We start from the raw sequence: 10431 nt of genomic DNA, 5'->3' as shown, positions 1-10431 counted from the left end.
GAGGGTACCTCATGCTACATCATCTTTAGTGGAGATTCCTGCATTGCAGAGGGTTGGATTAGATGGACCTTGGGTCCCTTCCAACTCACTCAGCGGCTTGATGATAAACAAGGCCTATGCAACACCACAACACAAGTGCCACTGCCATGACAACAAATTCAGCACAGTTTGAAATACAACACTTGATTGTCACATTGTGGACCTATACCCTCCTGAGTTTTGAGCAAAGCTTGTAATTTCTCACCTTGGTCCTATAGCTTTCTCTGTTACCTCATTTTCCATTTACCCTGGTTGTTGTGGTTACAGGCAGGAAGGCTTTACCAGCACCCAGGACCTCATGCATAATGCATAGCTTCTGGCAGGTGAGATTATAATATTCAGGATTACTTCCAAGGATCCTGGGAAATGGAACTACCAAGAGGCTTCAGGTTCAATGGAACCCCAGTCCTCACTCTGGCTCCCTGAAAGGAATGGAAAGCAGAAGATTCATTTATTATTTGTCGATGGAATTTAAGTATCAACTTATTAAGTTTACCTATCACCTAAGAAGTCCAATGACATTTGCAACTGGGATTGAAATACAGAGAACTTAAAAAAACAAAAAACCCAATAAAATATTAGCTTGGAGAATTTGCTTGATGTTTCATCTTTTGCATGCGTAACTGGGAATAAATCTGACAGAAAACAGCAGGATTGGGCTTGGGAACTCAGTCAGCCCACCCCCAAATTTCTTTCAACTCTAATTCAGTGACCTTTTTAAGTAAGGCTAGTGTTGGATTTTCTCATCTTTCACACTTGAAGCTGATCTCTGAAGAATGGTTTCAGTAAGGACTCTCTTACACAGAACAAAGCTGTAACTTAAAGGACTTTTGTATGCTGAAAACATATGGGGCAGAAGGAGGCCTGTGTCATGCTTTTACAGTATCGTCACTGTTATCAAGAGTACCTTGGGAACAGTGCTTTCTTCACAGCCAAGAGAGAGATAAGTGGCTCTGGCTTGAATTGAACTGAATAATGTCAGTGTAGCATGCATCATCCGTGACAGCTTTCGAGGCCTCGACCATGAATAGAAATCTGAGCCTGAATCTTATTCATTTCACAGATTTCACAGGCATGCAGTCCCACAGAAAGTAAACAGAATAACATCAGCATAAGTGGAGGGAGAATCAGACCCTAAAAATAATACTTTATGGTTCCTCAGCAGCACCAAACTCTTAAACTGAAACAAATACTTGACAGCGGCATTGGCAGCAACCTAAGCGGCCCCCCGTCTGACAAGCTCACGGGTAGTAAAAATACTGCTTAGGGTCACACTCTGTACTTTCCTGCACAGATTTAATGAATGGAATGCATGATGTGCTTGCTAAGCTCGGCTGGATAAACATGGAAAAAATCTAGTGGAGCTGTGTCACAGACCACAATGGTTACATAGACTATGTAAGTGGAAGAAGAGATTCCTTTGCTATGTATCACTTACTTTTTATATATCTCTGTTGACGAATATTTCACAGCCATTAATTCTTTGCTGATGTTCACAAGATATATATTAGATGAGATTGGCACGTACTTTTGTGGTGTGATAATTGGTTGCAAAAGCTATTTTTTAAAACCATGTTTGGAAAACTCTGTGGTGTTTTTGACTTTCGTTGCAGCTAAGAGCTATTGTTCGTTAAACATTTTCAGTCTTGGAGCTGTACAATAAGTATCCCGTGAGTCCCCAGGAAGAAGGAAATACAGCCTTTGTGGCTTATTCTTGACATGGAAGATGTGCTAGGTAATTAAACACACACACACACACACACACACACACACACACACACACACTATCAACTCCTGGTTTCTAATGAACCTGCTGCTTGTCTTCTTCCATTCTGCTCTTTGATTGTCTTCTCCTTTTTGTCCTTTGACATATTGAGAAGTCTATTCCTGATGGCCAGATTGCAGAAAGCCTAAAGGGACAAACTCAATGCAAAGGCATGAATTTACAGATTTGTTTATACGTATGACGCTATCACCACCATTGTCTACTTTGAACCAGCATCAGTCGACTGGAAAACTGGATGTGGAATAAGCAGTAATGTGAACATTTGAGACAACCATTGTTCCTGCATAGAGGAGCATCCATAGGCAGATAACAGCTTCCTGGGGGCGGAGGGTGTTACAGGGCAGGGAAACCAAAAAGGTCATGTGCAGCAGGTGAAGACCTCCTTACCTGTGTTGTTCTCTGATGTGAACAACACAATGTAAATGCAACATGAAATGCAGCAAGAGGAAATGACCTCACTGTGTTTCAAACCGCTCTTGTGAACATACCCTGAACTACAATATAGGTGAAGTATTGGCCATTGGTCTTGCATAGGCCCTACTTCTTGTAGTAGTGTGTCTCAGCGTGCTGTAATGCATTACCTTTTAGGATGTAGGAATGCTTTACATCCCAGTACCTATTCACCTTCCCTCTCCAGCTGTGGAAGCAGTGACAGGAGGAAGGAAGAGGGGCAGCTTTAACTTGGCGCAACCTAACTAGGCCCAAGAAAGAGGGCAACCAATGGGAAAGGATGGCAATGAGGTGCACCCATTAAGGGCATCTTGCCAAAAGGTCATAGAATCATGGAATTGTAGAATTGAAAGGAACCCCTGGAATACATTTTATATCTTTGTTTCATTATGCTTTATGGATGTTTATTTTTAGAAAGTTTTATGTATAATTTTGTACAAAATCCAGAATCCAGAATGTAAATTTAGTAAGTAAATATAAATAGCATTGTAATGCTGGTTTGTTTGTTTTTGGGTGTTTTTATAGTAAAGGGCTTGATGTAATGGGATTTCCTAAAATGGGCTAAGATGTTGTCTCATCCGGATCCCCAAAGCCTTGTACTTTCCATGAATATGCTGTTTATTTACCCAGTTTAATTTCTCCCCTCCCCATTTTTCATTCCTACAGATTTGTTGTTCTTTCTGCCATCCTCACATTCCTGATTCCACGGGGAGTTTTGCCATTCGTCTTAATAGCAGCAACTCTGGGTCCCTTTGTAATCTTAGGGCAGGCTAAGACATGCTGAAAAAGCAGTTCCAGCCCAGGAAGGGGGCATGGTTTACTGGTAACATTAATATCCTTAAGGAGCCGTAATATTGCAATTGGATTCTGGCAAATTATGGAGCAACATGATGAGATGTGCAGAATCCACAATATTACCCTTCCCACAGCCTTCCACTGGCCCTAATAACAGCTTTGTTGCTAAACCTATATAATTTGATTTTTAACAGCATACTAAAAAAACAAGAGCTCAGCATTCTACAGGGTAATTTTACGTAGTTTGTGGGACAAATAGATTCTGGCTCTACTGTGTGATAATAATTAGTAGAAACGGATTTTGGTACGGAGAAGCTAAAAGACCTGTAGCTATGTAGTTTTAGGCAAAGGAGACCAAAAGGAAGGCAGGGAAGGAACCCAACTACAGAGACTGTTAAGGCACCCACTATGTTGCTGGGTGATGCTGCCCACCAGGGGATATGAGGAAATTCACATGGATTGTCCATGTAGGAGCCAGGGGATTGACCAGGGAGTTTTCTGGGTGCTGTTGTGTGGCCTTTCCTTCCTCTCCCTTCCGTCTGTTCTGCTCATAAAATGCTGACACCTGAGACAACCACAAGAGGACTCAAACCTCTGCCTGTAGGGAGGTCTGTGGACTGGCAGTGGTAGGTCTACGGCTGACTATGTCACTATGCCAGATGGCCTGGGGGTGCTGCGACAACATATTGTGTGCCATGATGCAGGGATGCACTAAGGGGCATGTCTGCCTCATCATCATGACAAGCTCTCCATACCCTTCAACATTTCTCTGATAAAAATAAGGAGCTCCAAAAAAAAAAAAAAGCAGGACATTCCAGTTTCAAATCAGAAACCGGGATGGCTTCTATAAATCTGGGACTGTCCCTGAAAAATAGGGACACCTGGAGGGTCTGGCTCACTCCATTGGTGGAGACAGTCCTTGCCTGGTGAGCTGTGGAGGTGCTTTTCCAGTGACTGTGGGCATATCTGTCATTTCCCCACTGTCTTCGCATTTTCTTAGGGCAAATCCACTTCTACGTCAGTTGTGTTTGTGAGTGACTGCTTTACTGCTGTTTCTCACAGTGACTGCACACCACATCTAATTCTCATCGTATCTTTGTCATGGGCTCCTGGAGATATCCTTTCTATCACACATTAATGATGATTTGTGCTGAAGATGCTACTGGGGCAGTCATACTGCCTCATCAGTGCATATCCCACAATTGCCTAGAATCCTTTAAGTTTTAATATCACAAATGTTCTGGTTTGTTTTGTTCAACTTTTGTTGAGCTATAGCCCCTCCAGACAGCAATAATGCGGTAGCATTGGGGGTACATTGCAGAACAAGCCAAAGCAAAATAAATCTATCACTAATGCACTATTGTTGCATCAAAAGCATGTTGCAAAGTACACCCACGCAGCCAAACAGCAGTCTGGAGCTGCCCTTTATCATTTGTTGTGTTTCTCCATATTACATGACACAATTTATGAAGGTAAAAGCAGTTTTAGGAGTTTCCTCCTTCCCCTTCTAGCCTGAACACATATTAGATAGGGTGGCTGTTCTGCCAGTGTAGTGCTGACTGACATCTCTTCTGCCCTGGCGTAACATAAATACAGGATTGCTCTGCTATTGTCCTAAATTTTCAGACTGAGAAAGCAAAAGAGGCTGCAATCCTATGCACTCTTTTCCGGGAGTAAACTGCATTGCGTTCAGTGCAATATACTGCTATTAATATACTGTTATTATAATATCAATATACTGTTAGTACATCTGTTCTCTTCTCTTAACATAATTAAACGTAAATGGTGGTTTTCAAAGAGCATACTATAAAGTTTTGGTTTAGAAAGAAAAAGAAAGAATCACAGCTTAGCTTAGCTGACTGAAACTGGAAGGTCAAGTTTACTTGAGCTTTTGTTTTCTTAGTGCATTGCATTCCCATTGCACAATAAAAGACATTGTGCTCTCTGCCTCCCAGGAGCTGCCTTGCTAAGCCTTTTCTCTTCCAACATGCTTCACACAGATGAGCTTAATTGGATTCAAGTTCTCCTGTGATAATCACTGCTAGAGTATTTGGGCTGTAAACATTGCAGATGAACGAATATGTAAACCCAAATAAACTCTTCCTAAGGATTTGAAAACAAGAAGATAAGTCATGGAAAGATTTATGTTCCCTGCATGCAATTTAAAGTTTTCTGGCTTTATATAATCTGTTTTTAAGAATATGTTAACCCTTTAAGAGTGAAAAGTAGTAAGATACTACTATACTAACACTATTATGAGCAGCACACTGAGGTCTTTCTTATTTTACCTTTAGGGGAGAAAAGAGGAGCCATTGATTTAATGTCAGAAGACCTGGGCCACGTCAGAAAAGTTTATAGTAACATATTTCTGAGGCAGTATTCCCCTCTTGAAAAAGTGGAACAGTAAAATTGTAGGAGGAAAGTTGCTGCATGGTGCAGATTACTCAATGAAGGAGTTAGCCAAGTGCAGGTGATTTGTTGCCATTGTAGCTAATGGTCAGAGATGTTGTTTGGAAGCAGTAATGTCAGTATATACTTTGTCAATAGATTACAAATAAAAATTTCCCTTTTTGCCAAGCCAAAAATGATTCATTAACCCCCCCATAAAAACTGATGAATCACATAAGCTGGGGTGTGGGGGTAGTTCCAGAACACAGTACCTGAACACCCCCAAAAAGTGCACTATTGTGAATTTGTAAGAAATTCTCCAACATATCATAGAAGGGGAGCCACTGACAAAAAAAAAGTAATCTCTATTGTCCTCACCCTCCCAGACTCTCCCAGGGGGCACCTGGAGAATAGCTTCACGCAATGATTGCAAGGTTCAGGCATTTTTCAAGTGGTTTTCTATTAGATATTGGAGTCCTGAGCTTTATAGCCCTTTCAAGGTTAAAATCAGCTGAACTGGGCTCAGAAATGTTCAGGTAGCCAGTACAGGTCTGCTAGAACCAGAGTTAAATGCCCAGGTTGCTTGATTAATGTCAGCAGTCTTGCAGCTGTATTCTGCAACAGATGCAATTTCTGAGTCACCTCCACAGACAGCTCCATGCATTGCAGCAATCTAATATTAAAGTTACTGCAGCATAGATCACTGAATCCAGGTTATTCCTGCCCTAATGAGGAGGCACTGGCCTACTGGCCAAAGCTGGTGGAAGGCATTCCTGCCTTCAGCTATGATAGTTTACCTAGGACCTAGGGGGAGTGTGATCCCCATCTAGCCAGATGAAACAAAGAACATCTCAGTCTGTTTTGGATTGAACCTCAGTGCATTGGCCCACATCCAGTCTGTTACCGCGACCAGCATCAGTTCAGCACTTCCAGTGCCTCACTTGCAAAAGATGAAAAGGAGAAATAGAGCAGTGAGTCACCAGGATGCTGATGACAGTGCACTCCACAGGACTTTGGCCAGTGGTTTCATGTAGAAGTTAAACAGCATGGGGGACAAGACCGACCCCTGCAGGACCCAGTCATACAAACTCCCAGAAAAGACATTAGAAGGGTGGAGTGGCCCTTATTCTTGTGCCCCGCGCCCCAGATTTGAGCAGAGTCTGGATTTATACAATACCTAGATTTCTGAGATGCTCTGCTATTAATACATTTATAATTAACTATTTTTAAAAAATAACAATAATAAATCTAATTGCTTTTCTACTGCTTTCTCTTATTTCAGTGCTGCTTTTTATATTGCCCAATGGGAACATTTTGCTCAACGTAATTCATCACATGGCCACCTCCAAGCATTTTAATGCGTTGCCTAAGCCATGTCTTCTATGTGAAGCCTACAAATGCATGGATACACCGAAGACTACCAAATGCATTTTAATGAGCTGGCTTTGCCAGTGCTTGAAGCCTTAGGCACAGCTGAGCTGCACTAAATCCCAGTGATGTCAATGGGAATTAAGCAGCCTAACTGCAGGATTGCCACTTTACTTTCTAAAGGAAGCTGTTCTGGAGCAGAGAGCATTGTGTCTGGATGTCAACAAAGCAGGATCAAAGCCACACTGAATGGAGAATTTCCCTTGGGAAAGATACTCAGACTAATCTACCTCACAAGGTTGTTGTGGAGGATTTATAATAAAAGGATTATATAAGTTTAAAAAAACAAACAAACAGGAGCTCCATTTGGGGTTTTAGCAAAGGACAAAGAAATTTCAATGGCATGGGGAAAAATCTGTAGCAAGATTTAAAGACTCAGGCTTGGATGTGTTCAAGATTAAGTTTTAAAAGGCAGTGTATTTTAAGTGCATTTGTTGTGGTTACTTTTTATATCTCATATAACCATAACAAGGTCAACCACATAGGGCAATCACACAATCTTCTTTCAGCAAAGGCCTCTGGAATGCAAGTTGATTATGTAATGCAATTTAATTGTTTATAACAATTGCTAAAATGTGTAGCACTAATGGGCAGACCACAACTTTAGGTGCTCCAATTTTTAAATAAAAAAATCAGTCTGAAATATGCACTGTGTATGCGTGTGTGTGTGTGTACCCTGCCCTTCCTAAATGACACTTGAAAAAGGCTATGTAAATTATTAATATTAGTCATGTTCTTAAGGGCCACACATTTTTCTTTTAATTTCTTTTATGCATTTAGCATTCTATTAGCCCTGGAATGCAAATGAAATTAAACATTGTATTAAATTAATGCTGCCAAGTTAAAGAGTGTTTTTCGATTTTTAAACCCCGTTCATAGAAACCTACCCAAGGCTGAACTGTTTTACCCAACTTTTTCACATTGCAGATTCAGTAAGAAAATCCCTGTGATTTTTGTGCAGCATTTTTAATTGGTTCCATAGGTTGCCTGTCACCACTGACAGTGTGCAGAAGGTTCACCATACAGAAGGCTCCCTGCTCTACCCCTCCCCTTGCTTTTGATCATTTCCCTTGTCTTTCACATCTTAGTCCTTGAAGGTATGTATTCAGTAACCAGCAGAACCTGCTTCCCAGATGGTAAAAATCAGACATCCCACTTGGGTTATTGTATTTTTCTTTTTCTCTTCCCTCAATCCCCTTTGTGCCGTTAGGACTTTGCTGTTGCTAAGCTTAGTGCGATCTTGGCTCTGTTCCAGTGTAGGTAATTATATCCTGGCTGGTCTAAAAATTCCTCCTGTTGTTTCATCTGGAGAAGCAGATCTTCAGTTTCTGTCCTCAGTGGTCTCTGGATGTCCATAAATGATAGGATACTCCTCCCTCCCCCAGGTCCCAAAGGAGGATATACATTTCAATGCTGGATGAATGAAGGCTTTTTGAAGGAAAGAGTCTGAAAAGCACAGCAGTTTGCAAAGAAAAACAACAACACACACAGACACTTTTTGGTAAGAATCCTTAGAATGTATGGCAAATGGTGAAAAGCAGGGAATAAAAAATGGGGAACTGAACTTCAGTGGGAAAAACAGTGGGTCAGTATCTCCTTAGCAAGGGAGCCTAGCGTAACTTAGAACTAACTTCTATCTACCTATAGAAAGATACTGAAAGATGCATTCTCTAAGCATGTACATGGTACCATTCCCTTATCACTGAGCAGCTGCAGTCAACTTCCAGGCTTTTGAGCAAGCACCCTATAGAAAACTCCTGCCAACCTAGCAGTTCGAAAGCGCACCAAAGTGCAAGTAGATAAATAGGTACCGCTCCAGCAGGAAGGTAAACGGCGTTTCCGTGCACTGCTCTGGTTCGCCAGAAGCAGCTTAGTCATGCTGGCCACATGACCCGGAAGCTGTACGCCGGCTCCCTCGGCCAATAAAGCGAGATAAGCGCTGCAACCCCAGAGTCGGTCACGACTGGACTTAATGGTCAGGGGTCCCTTTACCTTTACCTATAGAAAAAACAGCATAAACATTATGTTGAATTTTATGCCTTCTTTGAGCAGATGAGGAGGTACATCATAACAGACATAACATTAGGGCTCTCATGATCCAATATATTTTATCAAATTCCTCTGCCCACAAATAGGATAATTTTGAGAGGCCATTTGTCTACAGTTCTTGTATGAACTAGCCATTGTACTTTCTTCATGGCCTTTTATAATGTCCATTCACAAATAAGTACTATCTTGCAAAGGTCTCTAGCCATTTCTTTAAACCTAGCCTGCATGCTCATTGCTCAGCTGGTTTCATTTCTACCTATTGGTCCAGCCTAGGAGAATAATGAATAATTTCCCCTTGAATAGCCTCTCTGTGAATTGTCACATGTCAGTTTCTGTTCCCCAACGTGGGAAAAGGGGGAGGGGGAGAAGGTCTGTTACAAATTTCCTCTCATTTTTACTTTACTTTTTTTGATAGCAGAATTTCTCTATTAACAAAATAAAGTGGAAATTCCACAGCAAGCTGCAAGTGGATAAGAACATGGTCAAATGAAGAGGAGGGTGAGGAAGCTGAGGAAATTGCAGAATATAAGAGACACCATGGTCAATACAGGAGATCAAAGAAAACCACACCATGCCAGTAGCTGTTACTTCTACAACAACGAGAAAACGACATGCAGTCAAAAACATTGTTGGCTCCATGATCATCCAGTGCCAGGCAAAGTCAAGGGAAGGGTTCAAACTGCCTGTCAAAGAAAATAATTCTGCACTCAAAATAAGAACATAGTTAAAAGGCTGGGAAGCACAACATGTGGAATAACTTAAATGCTTAGCTTCCTGGTGCCATTTATGTAATACTTCCAAATTTTGGGAGAGGGGGAATGGTGCTTTTTGTGATAATGGACCTAAATAAAGCCTGCTACTTACAATCCAAACTGTTGTCACTGTTTCCAAACAGCAGAAACAGTGTCTGTCTATATCAAGTCACTACATAAACCCAAGGATGCTTCTAGCCTTCGAATTCTAGACTAAGATTTAAATTCTGGAGACTAAGCCTGCCCTTGCCACAAGTCCTACTTCCACCCACATTCCTTTCTCAGAAACTATTTAAAGAGCATCTTCTCTCTTATGCCCTGCCATAATCTCTAAAGATGCCAGAAAAGTTGTCCTGAGGTAGACTCAGAAATTAACTTTGTGGACTCTTAAAAGCTCGCTTTAAATCAGAGGCAATCTTTTAATGTCCCAAAGTTAATCAGTATTACACCCCCAGAACAACCCTCTTTTCTCACCTTGCTCTTAAGGTTGATCAATTGATATACTGATATCAATATATTGATTGATATGTGTAATGCAACAATGTTTAATGTATTGTTAATGGGAGCTGATGGGGCTTTATTTCTTTTTTCTGTTTTTTCCTTCCTTCTTTTCATAGGTTTGTTACGTTAAAAAATATATTTTTCAAAAACTTCCCCTTAAGGTCCACCCTGGAGGTTGAAAGCTGATAATTCCAGATTAATATTACGATTGCCAGCATAACAATAATTGTTATTATTGCAGCT

This window comes from Podarcis gaigeae, assembly GCF_964106915.1.
Source record: "Podarcis gaigeae genome assembly, chromosome: 3".
Taxonomy (NCBI): Eukaryota; Metazoa; Chordata; class Lepidosauria; order Squamata; family Lacertidae; genus Podarcis; species Podarcis gaigeae.
The sequence above is the reverse complement of the archived record's forward strand: the minus strand, read 5'-3'. Positions refer to the sequence as shown.